We start from the raw sequence: 14,401 nt of genomic DNA, 5'->3' as shown, positions 1-14,401 counted from the left end.
AACAACAGAGATTGTTTGTATGACCTAATTAGATCTCCACAGAGACAGCCTTAATAGGCCCTTTTGGTTTTTTTGGATTGTCTGCAAAGTAATAGTGCAATGGCAGTGTTCATTTTGCTTGGCTGTATCAGGCCATATATCACATCCTTTTCCTTCCAGTCCTTCAAATAAGCTTGTCTCATTCTTATTTTGGTTTCAAATTATAGATTATAAATTTCCCTTCTCTCCACTTTTCCCTATAATTTGACCCCCAGCTGTTGAAACTACATCGAGTGATTCCCCCTGCCCACCATCCACCCAACGGTTTCATATGAAAGACAGCCCTGGCTTTAGGAATAAATGACGTCCCTTGGACCAGCTGTGCCTAATAAAAATCCAACCTCCAACTCTCACTTCCCTTCCTCAAAAGGGTAAAACTGATTTGAAAGTGCTGATGATAAGATACATGGGAATACAAAATCCACCTCAGTCAATAGACCAAAGCTGTGCACTGTGACATCATCGTATCCAAAAGAAACTATTCTGTCAGTTCCTCCACTGCCCTATAACTACAAGTTATGGGACTTGTCCTAGAGACAGGATCTTTTTTCATTTAATTTAGCCTTGTTTAGTCTGGCAAGAGTTATTTTCATTCCTGAAGTGCCATAGCAAATACTAGAAAATACCAGTTGCCCTCTAGGGTAACATGAACATTAGAATCAGTTCATGTTGTGAAAAACACTCCCTAGAACTGGATGGCCACTTGAAGCAGTTTTCCAGTAACCCTGTGGAATGCCTAACTGGGAAAACAAGGTGGCTTTCAGCTGGCAGGAGCCTGCAGCACCTGCTGTGCACAGCCAGGGCTGGGAGGTGGCAGGAGCTGACACTGCTCACTCTTACCTGTGTGTCCTGGCAGGCAGACCAAAGGCTGCCTACACGTGGCTGTGTGACAAAACACAGCTGTACCAGAGCACATTTCAAACCACTCCACTGCTTGGGCAGTGAACATTCAAAACATCTTCTGTTTCCCTGACTTCTCCTCTCATCAGCCAAAGCAGGGTATTTCTGTAATACTTAGTGTTGAGGCAAAAATAATTACTTGATTTTTTTTTTCCCTGTTTCCTATTGGAGATCTATTCTGTTCAGCATTCCCAAAGTTCTTTAAAAATCTGCATGCTTCCTTCTCTTCACCCTTTTCTGTACTCTACTTTGATAGTTAGGGATATTTCCATAGACCTGTTTGATTGAGAACTCTTTATAGAACTCTAATACATAATATTTTAATGAGATTTCTGGTGTATCTGGTTATCAGGCAATTTCAAGATACCACTCTCTGGTTTTTAGTTCCATTTCATCCTTCAGTTCCTAAATTAAACCAGCAGATACAGGACACCTAGAAATTATCTGAGAAAAATAGTCTGGAATATTTTTCACAGTTCAGTGTGTTAGCTATGGAATAAGGAGATTTAAATGCAAATTTAATGCTTTTGTTATTACTGTAGAGTGTGAAAATGTTCACGATCAAAAGAAATAAATATATCAATGCTATATTCAAATTTTGAATCAAGACTGCTCCTGCCCATTCCTGCATTTTAGTAGGAACTTGGTAGATATAACCCTTCTCTGCCACTGAAAATTGAACAATTTCAATGATTTGGTGAGTCAAAGCTACTTATGACCTTCCAGAAAGTTCTGAAGAGCTTATAGATCTGAACTCTTAATTATTCACAGGTGTAAGCAATCTAGGCAAGGCAGCTAGGAAATCCCAGCTTTTTCACAGCTCCCATGGTTCATAGAGCAACTCCCCAAAATCCTGGAGAGAGAACATCAGATTAGTTTTGTCCTGAAACTGCTGCCTACAGAGCATTTTGTAGAATGGATTTACCACTGGCTGTAATAACAGGGCCTATGTGAGTTCCATTGGAAGAGAGTTCAACTGTCTAACAGGTCTTATCATGAAGAAATGTTTCTGGTGCTCAGCTAAAATGCAGTAATATCCAATCAGAACTGCAGCCTTGCTTTAGTATGGCTGATCAATGACAATAAGTTGATTAAATACAGAGTTTAGAGTGAAACACAGGAGAACAAACTTCAGAACAATGAGAACCCCAGGGAGAATTTTCTGATTTTCAGGAAACTGCCTGAATTACCTTCTGTAGTTTTGCTTCATTTCAACAAACATGACAGTATAGAGTAAACACTGATTTTGATTCATAGAATATTCTGAGTTGGAAGGTACCCACAAGGATCATTAAGTCCAACTCTTAAATATATATGGCCTGTACAGGGATAGAACCTACAACCTTGTTGTTACTAGCACCAAGCTGTAACCAAGAGCGGAGCTAATTTTATTGGGAATCATCTAGATTCTTGTTACTTGCCACCGTTTCAGCCTTTAGTATTATCTGAATGCTTCAATCTTGCTAGTGCCAGTGTGGACCAGGAGACGGGGAAAGGGCACTCAAGCTCTCACAATGGTAGAAGAAACCAAGGCATTTTCTGTTGCTTCCTGATGACAAATTTATTTAATTAATTAAATTTATTTTATTTGACTCAATGCCATGAATGAGTTTAATAGAATGCCACAAAGCTGAGTTTGTAAAATAATTGTCACCCTCATCTCCTACCTGAGGGTGGCCCACATTCTCCTTTTACAGGGTCCCAATACTGTGAGGTGAAGCCCTGGCACAGGATGCCCAGAGAAGCTGTGGCTGCCCCATCCATGGCAGTGCCCAAAGCCAGGCTGGAAGGAGCTTGGAGCAACCTGGGATAGCAGAAGGTGTCTCTGCCCATGGCCGGGCTTCGGACGAGATGAAACGTACAGATCCCATCCAACCCAAACCATTCAGTGACTCTGTAACACCCGAGAGGATCTCTTCCTCAAACCTACCTGGGATGTCCCTGGCGCTGGCATGTGCTCCTGGCAGGACACGAGTGACCAGCTACCTGTCGCGGTGGCAGCGGGACAGGGAGGGCAAAGCGGCGGCGGCCCGAGCCGAGGAGGGACACGAGGCGCGGCGGTGCTGCGGCCCTGCGGCTCGAGCGCGCGAAGCCGTGAGGCGCGGAGGGACACGAGGCGCGGCGGTGCTGCGGCCCTGAGGGAGCGCTGGCGGCGGGAGGAGGTTGAGGCTGAGGGAGTGACCTCAGGAGCGGTGAACGCGGCTTTCACAGGTTCACAGGGTAGGGTCGGAGGGGACTTCTGCAGATCACCCAGTCACACTCCCCTGCGAGGCAGGGTCACCTGCTGCAGGTGACAAAGGAACATGTCCAAGTGGGTTTGGAATGTCTCCAGGGAGGGAGACTTCAGGTGTTCCAGCTCTTCCACCCTCCACGGAAAGAAGTTCCTCCCTCATGCTAAGGTGGAACTTCTTGTGTTGTAGACTATGGTCTTTTGTGTAGGTATTGTTTGTGAAATGCTACAAATGACTTTGAAACTCTTGGTTGTTTGTTTCAGTATCAAATCGATTTCATGTTCACTTAAATAACAACCTGCCTAAAGGTTTGGTTGTGTTCTAGTCTGCATTTCCAATACTATGGTTGTTTCTGCTTATGACCATAGACAGTTTATATCAAAACTCTTTTATTCTTGTTCAGCAGATCCATACTTTAGGTTCACGTGATTTTCTCCTTAATTCCCACTGTGTCCTCTGCATCCTGGGATTAAATTGCTCCAGAGCCTTTGGTGGCTCATCTGGGCAACACTCAGTAAGGCAGCACTGGCTTCTCCAGGAAATCTCAATCTACGCAGTCACAAATATGTTCTTAGAACAGTCATTTCATAATAACTTTGTTGTTGTTTAGTTAAAACCCCATTAGAATTCTACAGTCATAGAGCAAGGCTCCAGAGGGCTCAATTTCTCTGTGACCTGAGCTAAAAATGAATATTTCACAGGATGAATATTTAAACAGAAGACGAACAGAATAGTGATGGGAAGACTGAGGGGTTGGGCAAACCAGGTGTGACTGAACAAATTTATTTATGGGGGAAGCCTGATACTTGTATCCCATAACCTTTTTGAATCTTATTTGAAGTAACACAATCCCTTGTATCTTAATTACCTGTTATTTCGACTGTAAATGAGGTTTTGGTGGGGTTTTATGTATTAACTACAAAGTATTTGCTGCCATAAGTGCCCTGATACAATTGTATCACTGAATATTCTGAGTGGAGCCAAGGCCTTAAAAGAACCATTTGTCTACATAGTTTATAAGGATTTCCTCATGCCCAAGGCAAGCCCTGGAAACAAATTGACTTTGGTTGTTTGCTTTTGGGTTTTTTGCCCATTTTTGAATTCATCCATATTAGGGTTACAGGAGTAACTCTCTATACTCAGTCAATATCAGTATTTTTATGCAACTTTTAAGTGTAGGCCAGGTTTCAGTTTTTCATTCTAAGCTATTGCTACCTGTGCTAGCTATAAAATGACTTAAAACACATTTTTTCTGTAAAGCTGAATGGACATCCTTTTGATGGAAATGGGAATTTTGGACTGAATTGTATGACAATGCAATTTCTAACCACAAACTGTAGTATGGAATTAAAAAAAAACAAAAAAAACAAAAAAAACCAAAAAAAAAACAAAAAAAGGAAAACCCATTTAAAGCTGAAAGCCCAGTGTTTCTTGTGGTTCCCCATGCAATTGTGGATTCATTATCATATACTTGTGAGTTAAAAGAGTTGTTAGAAAACTGAACTTCTGCATGGAAATTGTTACAGTTCTCTCTTTTGCTTTAGCATTTGGAATATATTTCTCCAAATTGTTTGAATTTAGCCTCTACAGATATGTCAGTTGAAATTTATTTAAATTCTGATTCAGCCTTAGTTGCAATCTGTGCAAGTTGCTTTAAAAAAGGTTGAAAAGGTATAGGTATAGGTAACCTTCTAACTTTATTCTTAAGGTGGGAAGATCAGGTAAATAAGTACTTCTGTAATGTAAATGTTATGAACAAAGCTAAAAACAGCCCTTGTTTAGGTTGTGGCTGCTCCCACTGGGTGTCATTCCCAACAAAATGATAACAGGAATGGTTGACAAGGCTTGTATGGCATCTCTGAACAAAGGACACCTCATCTGTCAATGGAGAAGTGCTGGTGGGTTTAGCTCAGCCTGTAAATTTACTCTTAGCCTATAGCTGAGCATGGTGATCGTGTCCTGGTGATCTCTGCTGGAAGAGCTTGATGCCAGCCTGGGCTGGAGCCACATGGTTCCTGCTGTGAGCCATGTGCTGTCAGCCCGTTCCAGGGCAGAGCTTTATCCTGTCTTATTCTGTATCTCCTGCCTCGAGTGCCTTGGAGTAGAATAGGTCCTGTGTGCTCCTGAGCAGGCACCGAGGCAGCCACAGTGCCCTACAGAGTCTCACATGTTCTACTGATTATCCAGCACACTTAAACTTTGAGTTATAAGGGTGACCCCAGCCAGTTGGCTGAAAAAATATATTTGACATCATTGAAAATGTATGCTGCTGCTGAAGCATGGATTTTAATTTGAGGAAAATGTCGGCCGTAATCTAGCATACATTAAAAAATATATCTTTTTATTTCCATATGGGTCACGTTAAGGAAAATATTAAAAAAAAAAAAAAAACCAACCCTATTATATGAAGTCTCATTAAAGCAGCCTGGAAAAGTTTAGCCAATTTACAGGCTATACATCTTAATCTCCCCAAATTACAGGACCGATAGAAAAAGGGGTGGTTGAGAGGGAAAGCGGGACCAGCAGAACCTGGCTGGGGGCCAAACAATGGATCAAGTAGCCCTTGCTTTCACTTGACTGCTACCCCTTGTTATTTAAAGAAAAGAAAGGATTTTCAAAGAAAGGCCTGGAAGCAGCAAAGCATGGAACGTACTTCCTTCTCTGGGTGAAAACTAAAACCCAAAGCTTGGTTATTTTAACATGGTGTCTTGGCCCAACTCTCTAGTGCCTGCACAGAGAGATTTTTGTGGACTCCTGAGAGAAAATAAAGTACCTGCAATTCTTCTGTAGTTTTTAGTAGACAGGTGGTTTAAGGACTGATTGTACCATCTTGGATGGTGTTTGTGGGGAAGCCAAAGGTGGAATGGGTATAGGGGTACTAAAGGATGCAGGGGAAAAAGGTAGGAAGCAGTGAGGTGTGAAATGGCAGAGAGGTCATTGTCACCAATAAATTCAGTGCTCTGTGTGTGTAAAACTACACACGTACTGCTTTTGCTGCTATTGCACCATATCACAGGGCTCTACCCAGTGGCAAAGAGGGTCTGTGAGGGGAGCATAGAGAAGTTGGGGATAAAGATTAACACCTCTTGCATTGCTCCAAGAGACCAGACACTGTAGAAAGTGTGGAGAGGAGGTGAAGTGTCCTGATGTGAGTTAGCAGATTTGTTAAGAGTCAGCAGAGGGAACAATCCTGATCAGCAGAAAGCGGAGGAAAAAAGCGACAAGATCTTAAGTGTTTGCAAATCATTCTGCTCTTAGCTAATGCCAAGGCTGTCCTAAAGCATCTAGAAGAGTTGTGTCTGTATTGTTTTCAGTGAATAACAACTTGCACTGCAGCTTGGAGCAGAACTGTGTGGCAGAAATCAGTGGTGTTTTCCTCCTGCAGGTATGATTGTAGCTGACCAGCCTCATCACCTGTTTCTGTGGAACCAAGAAAGCCAGCTGGCTACCTGTGTAGATGGATGTGCTCACTGCTTGCCTCCCTGAGTGTGTCTGTGCCTGTATTAACCTGCTGTGCATTGATGTATTTATTAGACAAATTATGGGTGACTGACAAAGCAGTTCTATACATTTTTGAGAAGACTTTATCTCCCTGAACCATTTATTTAATGCTATTAGATCAGGGGAAGTTGATGGGGATACGTATTTTTCTGTGCTCTGGTAGCCAGTGTTTCACCATGGTATTCCAGGAACTGGATCTTGACATTTCCTGTTCCTGCCTTCCTATTCCTCAAGCCCTCTGGCCAGGGATTGCCCCATTATCAACACAACCAGAGGGAGGGGTTACGCTTTTTGTGTGGCCAGCTCTGGCTTGTTTGAGGAGTTTCCTACAACTTGTTTGCTCCAGGAGACTTAGAGCTTGGCAAATGGGCTGCTCAGCCTGTTTTCTTGTGGATGTAAGAGTGGGATTTTGTGTGTTTGTCATGCCCTACCTATTTCTGCTTTAGCACTGTTTCTTTCATAGCACTTGGAAACATTGCCCGCAGGGGCTGAGGCATTCTCTGTGCCTTCCATGTGAAATGGGTACATGTGGGAATGTGAGTATGGGCATGTCTTGGAGGCAAGTTTATTAATATCACTGCAGATAATGGCCTTGGCAATATTTTGAAGCATCTTGCTCCATTAAATTATAGACTTTGTGGAGACAAAGAGATTAGGGAGAACAAGGAAGATTATTTCACAAAGCAAAATATTATTGTAATTTGCTAGTCTTAAAAACTTCGCAGAATTCAGTGGGAAAAATTAGAGGCCTTAAATATGCTGAAGTTCCTACAGGTACACTTGATGACTGACCCACTCCACCTTCAGAGTTAGTGTTCAAGAATGCAAAAAGAAATATATGTTTGTACACTGATATTGTTAAAAATATTTGTCATTGATCAGTGGTGTGTTTTGAAAAAAACCCTGAATCCTTGGCTTTGTTGAGGTCTGCTAGGATAAGTAATAGTGCATATTTTCTCCTGATTAATTTAATTTTTTCCATCCCTGTTTTTGTTCATGGTTTGTCTGCAAACAGACCATAGAACATCCCAACTATTCAGCATTTATGAATTCCTTTCATCATCTTAAATGCAAATACTTCAAGATGGGACCAGCATTTCTTATATGTTCCTACCATGCTTAATAGAACAGTGTTTCAGTCTGGACTGAATTTGGTTGTCTGGGCAATGCTTTTCCTGTGTATAATAATTTATTTTCAAAAGAGAGTTTTTTATACCTGTTTCTTATGTACTGCATCTTTTCACAATTTCTTTTGTTAGAGTAAATGTCTAAGATTTTCCCAGCATTCCCATTGGATTTTCATGACTGCAGTTCCTTCAGCTGTTCATATTTACATTACACAACTCTGCCATGGGCTTAGTGACTTTCATTTGAACCAAGCTCCTAACACCTTCTCTCAGGTAGGCTACAGACATCATAGATTCCTACTGATTTAATATGCTTTTAATAGTAATTTTTATTGCCCATTACCATTCTTCTGTATAAGTCTGAATATCTGACATATGCATAAATCTGGTCAAGGTCTTCTGACAGAAGGAAAAAAAATCTACTTTATTTATTAACATCTGCACTGAAAAGCTGAAATTTCTGTGATGTATTTTTCTGAGATACCAGGAAGAAGTGTGACCCCACGTTCCACAGGTTTTCTTCTGTGATAACTTTCTTTTGCAGCCTTCTTTCCATGGGATTTCACTGAGGTAGTCACCAGTCTGGAATTTCTGCTGTCCACATTTGGAACCCCAGTGAATTCAGATGTATGAGCTGGCACGTCTCTGTCATTTTCAGAATAAATCTGCACTTAGGTGTCACTGTACTGGTTCTGGGGCATTATGCCACTGTTAGATCTTACACCCTCTGGTAATTATGACTGATATCACTAACCTTTATCCTGTCTGATATTTGGGTGCTTTGTGCACCACAGCTCGTTCTTTGTTCACATTGCAAAATGTGTACACCTGCCTTGATGCAACTTCAAGCTGCACCAAGGAATTTTAGTTTTCTATTTTTTCATCACTATAAATTGAACCCTTTATTACAGAGCATTGATCCTTTGCAGGTACAGTGCTCTCATTTTATCTCACCAAGAGCTCCTGAAATCTTCTGTCACACTGATACTTACTGTACTCTTTTTCCCATATTAAACATCTTAACAAGTTGTTCAAGACTACACCTCTATTTGTGATTTTTTGCTTGAGTATCTGGGAAAGCACAACTGTAAAACCTGGTGTGTGTGTGTGTATATATATGCGTACTACAGAAAGGGAAATTATAAATTCTTATAATACCTTATTGTATGTGTTATATTTATTGCTAATTAGAATAAATACCATGTACTCTGCATGAAATTCCAAACACTGCTCAATGGGAATCTGGACTGTTCCCTACCTCTGAAAGTTGAAAGGGAAAGTATGCTTGCTTCACCTGCTATTTGAATGCTGACCTAATTTATTGAGGAAGCTTTTCCCTAGGGTGGAAAGTTTTAAAAAATTTTGCTGATTGACCACAGCTAGAACTGTCATGGTCTCCTGAGGCAGCTCTCCCTCTTCCCTGGGAAGGAAGTTCATCCAGGTTCCCCAAGGTGGGCCTATATCTTTTACAGTACAGATATAGACAACAATACTACATGGCTATGCATACGCTGATGGTGTTTTCCTCTGCCATGGAGATGAATACAGGTCATTTGGGCACAACCCACTAATTTAGGCAGGAAGAAAATAAGTAAGTATTTGTCTGTGACTGTATCTTAACCTCTGTTGTAGAGGTACCATAGGCTCATGAAGAGTGTTTTGGTAAGATCTGGTCCAATTTCCGCTCTGCTGCTGATCCATGTCTTTGTGCAGTTTGCAGTCCTTAGGACTTGTTCTGAGTGTTGGTGAAGCAACACATGTAGGGTACTGGAGCAGCTGGTAAGTTCTGCTTCTGTCTGATCCAGTCCCTGCACCCTCTCTCCACAGACTTGTAACACCATAAAATTAAAATATAATGCCTTAAAATTAAAACACAAAGTTTTAAATGATCCTGACCTTGACAGGACTTAAAGTTATTATTTCCACTTGTGCTTGTAAGTCCTGACTTGTATTTGGCAGCACTACAACCACTTGAAGATGTGCGTGTTACTGAGAGATCTATTTGGCTTTTCTGTTCATTATGCTCTTTACTGCCTCCTTGTCATTCTAATTAACTCTTCTTTTTAGTCAAGAGAGGCATGAAAGAAGAAAACAAAATCCAGTTCTGAAAAAAAGTTATATACTGAGCTCTGAGGAAACCCCTTTGATGCTAAAAATATGATGTAATGGTTTCAAGAACAAAGAATGTCCATATCGTACTTTCTGTTGTCTGGTTTTGAGGAGCTTATCTTGCCTATTTTCCCACCAATCATTTATTAAAAATAATAAATAGGGTAAAAATTAAAATCAAAATTCAAAGTATCTTTCAGCGGACTTCAATACACCTTAAGCATGTGAAAATTTGACCCTGTCAGTACATTCTGTGTCCTTCTCTGAACCCCTGTCTTGCTTCTCTAGAATGTGAAGTGCTCTAGGGGAGAAGATACCAGGGTACATGTTTGCATAGCATCCACGATGCCAGGCTCACATCCTCAGAGCTCTTAGTGCTGCTGTCACGTTACTGAATGTGCCTCCTTTGAAGTGAACATTTCCCAGGTCTCGCAGAGCCACTGCTGAGGCATCAGGTTAGTGCTGAGCAAACCTGTTCTGGGATACCATTCACCTCTGAAGCCGCTGTACAGGCCTCCCACTGTACCTAAATTGGCGAGGCTGGGACCAGCATGGCATGGAGACAAAGCAGCTCTATCTGTCCTGGGGAACAATGGAACAACCTTAGCTAGTGCTGCAAGAAAGCAGGTAGGGAATGTCTTTGTGCTGTGCTAATGCTGGGAAGTTAGCACAAGGAGTCAGGCATACAGCTCCTGAGAGCTTCTGGAAAGCAAGAGGAGTGCGTTTGCTTTCTTTCCTTTTTCTTTTTTTTTTTAAGTTTAAGTCGATTCTCTCATCTACTCTCTTGCCCCCCTTCCCCCTCTGCTCCCTAAGCCTGCTTTTGATTTGGTTTTATTGGCTAGTGAAAGGAATCATTTACTAGTCAAGGGCCAAGCAGTGACAAAGGAATGCAGGTAAATTAGTTTCAGTTCCTATTTCTCCCCGTCTTCCTCCTTTGGAATTTGAGCTTTAGAAAATAAAGTCCTTTTACCCATACCGCCCCCCCCCCCCCCTCTTTTTTCCTAAAAGGATCTCCCCCCTTCTCAACCTCTCTTTCAAGAACTTCATTTTTGTAACTAAGAAAACCCCCATTAAAGTACCTAAAATGTCAAGGTGTACAACGCATTCAATGAAATCCAACCAAAATGCATTAAAAAAAAAAAAACCATGACTCTTTGCATGCACCTTAAAAATGCAAAAATTAACTGAGAGTGTCATAAAGCTTGTTTTAATGAATAACTATGTACACACTGGGAAGTTTTACATGCACATATATCATGCTTCAAATGCTAAAATGTAGTTAAAGTTTAAACATCTTGCAGAAGAAGATATGCAAAAGAACTTGCAGAGAATCAACATGGAGAAAACCTGTATGTTCAGTCTTTCATCACACAGTATCATTGAAGTATTAAGCACTAAGTAATAGTGTTAGCATTCAAACTGGTTTGGTTTTTTTTGGTGGGGGTTTTTTTTTTGAGTTTTTGGGTTTTTTTGGTTGTGTTTTTTTTTTTGTTTGATTGGGGTTTTTTTTGTTTTGTTTTTGTTTTGTGTTGGTTTTTTTTTTCCTTTTTTTGATTTTTACCCCTTTGTAGCTTGCCTTCTTTTGGACAACTTGCTTCAAATATACCTGGATGTTTCACCAACTCTTAAACAAAAATCTTTAGAGGTTGAGGCCTTTGTTTTACATCTCATTGGTGCCCTTGGTAAATAATGTAGTTCAAAATGCTCTGTGATGTTAAATAGTACACGGTGTTGTGGCATTAATGCAGAAAAGGGTTTGTTTCTCATTGGTAGCTATTCCTGTTAGTTATTTCCCCATTCCTAACATAGAAATAAAACCATGATTTATCTTTTTTTTTCTTAGCACAGCAAAAAGTTGTGTATTCTGTTTTTTAGTTGACTTCATAATTAGATGCATTTTGTGTTCCTGCGTGCACAACACAAACTTGAAATACAAAAGAACTCAGTTCTGTCTAAACAACTCTAAGGTTTTGGACAGCAGCTGGAAGAAGCCAGGAAATGTAAGTTAAGACTGATATTCCCCACTTGCCTCATGCTATTGTGAGTGTGTTTTGTGGGGAAAAAGCACAATGATGAGAGAGGTAAGAACACAACATCAGTCCTAACACTGCATTTCCTGGCTTTTGTTGGTTTGTGTCACAGCCCTAAAAAATTGCCTTTAATTTCCTCAAAAAGTGGGCAAATATATTTTCCAGAGTGGTGTATTATATACAAACGTAATTTATCTGTCCAGGCAGAACATTGGCTATTAGGGGAGTAGAATCAGAATTTGCCATGATTTTCTCAGAAAAATCTCTCCTGTATTTTCCAGCTGTGTTTAAGTACAGTTACTTTAGTTTTTAATTTCCATCTTATATTTAAATGACTGTTGGAGACCGAAAAACTCCTCCTCCCAGTAGAGCAGTACCTTTCATTAAACACCCACTAAAGGTGTTTTTACAAATGATTTCTAAGTTTCAGTGGTGGTCTGCTTTGATTTGATTTAGAGCCACTGAGTCAGTTTCTTTTCTCCTGGCGGGTTTAAGAAGTACAGAACTTGCTTGGAAGCTGGGAGGTCAGATGGAAGGAGTGAGATCTGTTGTGTCCTTCCCAGAACAATGCTTAGGTTGGATCCAGGGGCCGCTGCAGTAAGAAATGCAGGTCTTGGTTGTGTCAGAACTGAAGGACGAGATTCTTGTTCCGTGGTTGGTGTGAAAGGAAAATGGAGATTGTGTATATTCATAATGAGTGACAAGTTATGGTCGTTTTTATCTGACATAGGTGGAGTTTTTCTTACTTCGTGATTTTGTCAACAGAGTTTGAAATACTTTCACATGTGCACATCTTGTTACATTTGTAACTCTTTGGACAGTATATGAGGCAGGCACCTCCACTGATTCTATATTAAATCTTGTTGAAATTCTACAGATTCTTTAAAAGCATCACTGTAAGCACAAATAGATGTTTTTGCACTTAGCTGTCCTATATAGCAGAATCATATCAAGGTTGTACAATATTTGCACTGTTCCCACTGGGAGACATTATTATTATTATTATTATTATTATTCACTTTAAGTAAACATTTTGAAATACCAAAATATTAGATTTATTTAATGTGTATTTAAATTTTCTTTAAGTATATACAGAGAAGGAAAAAAGTTATCAGAAATATCAAAATCACATGAAGTATCTAAATCATGGATATGAACATGAAATATACAATTAAGAATTCTTGAGCCTAATAGTCTCTTTACCATTGAAAATAAATACATGTGCTAGTAATCTAAAACTTAAACAGTCAGATTTCCTGCTGCAGTGAGCTTCTATCCACTTGTCCCAAAAGAATGATTTGGGAAGGAAATGTTTATACAATATTAAGAAGAACAGTGAAGGCAATAACTGAAATTTTATAACAACAAAAATTGTGGATATATTTGCCCAATTTTGTGATTGATTACACATGTTTAAATGTTAAAACATTAAAATGAAGTCACTCCGCCTCTATAGCAATTTTTATCAGATAAACAAAAGTCTTGGGATCAACAGATACTCATATGTCAAAAACAGAACTTTCATTTTCTGGTCTGCCCCCTCCAAGATATTTTGCATAGTGAATTGTGTCTTAATGAAGCAATAAACTGGATTCTGATAGTCTACCATACTTTAGATATATTTAGTTCTCAGAAAAGTAACTGAATTTCACAACTTTGAACCCAAACTGGAATTGGCAGTCACGTAATACAGGTATTTAGATCAGTATATGACTACCAGGTGATATAACTACCAGGTATGTATTCAGTACCTTTTAAAAACTGATTATATACAAATATGACAGACTTTGCTTTATATGGTGAACACTTTCTCTGCTTTTTAGTATGGTGCTGTTAAACATAAGAGTTTAAAAATCACATATGAACTCTATAATTATAGGGGTTAAGCTACAAGGACAAAGCCAAAGCAGTTTGGTCATGAAGACTTTAACTAACTCCGGGCAGTTCTCCATAGATGCTGCCACCTTCGCTAGTTCCACAGGTAGCAGATTAAAATCTTTGGGAAGCGGCCAAAGTCAGACCCCAGCTAAAGGGGGCTGAAGGGGAAAAGGGAAGATCACTCGTGAGCAATTTGCGATCGTTTGGGAGCTCCGGGTCGAGCCGCCGCCGTGCCCCGGGCCGCGGCCTCCAGGGGCCGCTGTGACACCACGAACCCCGGACCGTGGCTGCTCTGAGGGCTCCTTTAAACAACAACAAAACATCCAACTTTGAAATCCTTTTTGTCTTCAGATGTTCCCAACCAGGATTCCAGCAAAGGAAATGAAAAAGGGAAACTAAACGAGCTTTCCCCCACCCCCCCTTTTTCTCTCTCTGGTTTCTATTTGTAATACTTTATTTCTACAACAAGCACAAACCACTAGAAAGGCAGAAAACAAAATATGAATTTTTCCTTCCTTTTTCACTGTAAACCTCTGTAAAAACAATGAAAAAACCTCTGGACTATATTAGATGGCCTGTTTTTTGT

General features: G+C 40.2%; 2 long non-coding RNA genes across 13 annotated transcripts in view; one reads left to right on the top strand and one right to left on the bottom strand.

Annotated features, from left to right (window-relative positions):
• LOC128797009 (uncharacterized) overlaps positions 1-2,985 on the bottom strand; it is a 65,946-nt gene extending 62,961 nt beyond the window's left edge. For all 5 annotated transcript variants that reach the window (XR_008433970.1, XR_008433968.1, XR_008433969.1 and 2 more), the window contains exon 1: positions 2,870-2,985. This is a non-coding gene — a long non-coding RNA (uncharacterized LOC128797009). The remainder of the gene's footprint in view (positions 1-2,869) is intronic.
• Positions 2,986-3,074: 89 nt separating this feature from the next.
• Positions 3,075-14,401, top strand: part of LOC128797023 (uncharacterized) — a 225,993-nt gene continuing 214,666 nt past the window's right edge. For 7 of the 8 annotated variants that reach the window (XR_008433975.1, XR_008433974.1, XR_008433977.1 and 4 more), the window contains exon 1: positions 3,078-3,159. This is a non-coding gene — a long non-coding RNA (uncharacterized LOC128797023). Of the gene's footprint in view, positions 3,160-14,401 lie in introns of all 8 variants that reach the window. The other variant, XR_008433978.1, reaches the window with a different exon arrangement.

Source organism: Vidua chalybeata, chromosome 18 (genome assembly GCF_026979565.1).
Source record: "Vidua chalybeata isolate OUT-0048 chromosome 18, bVidCha1 merged haplotype, whole genome shotgun sequence".
Lineage (NCBI taxonomy): Eukaryota > Metazoa > Chordata > Aves > Passeriformes > Viduidae > Vidua > Vidua chalybeata.
The sequence above is the reverse complement of the archived record's forward strand: the minus strand, read 5'-3'. Positions and strand labels throughout refer to the sequence as shown.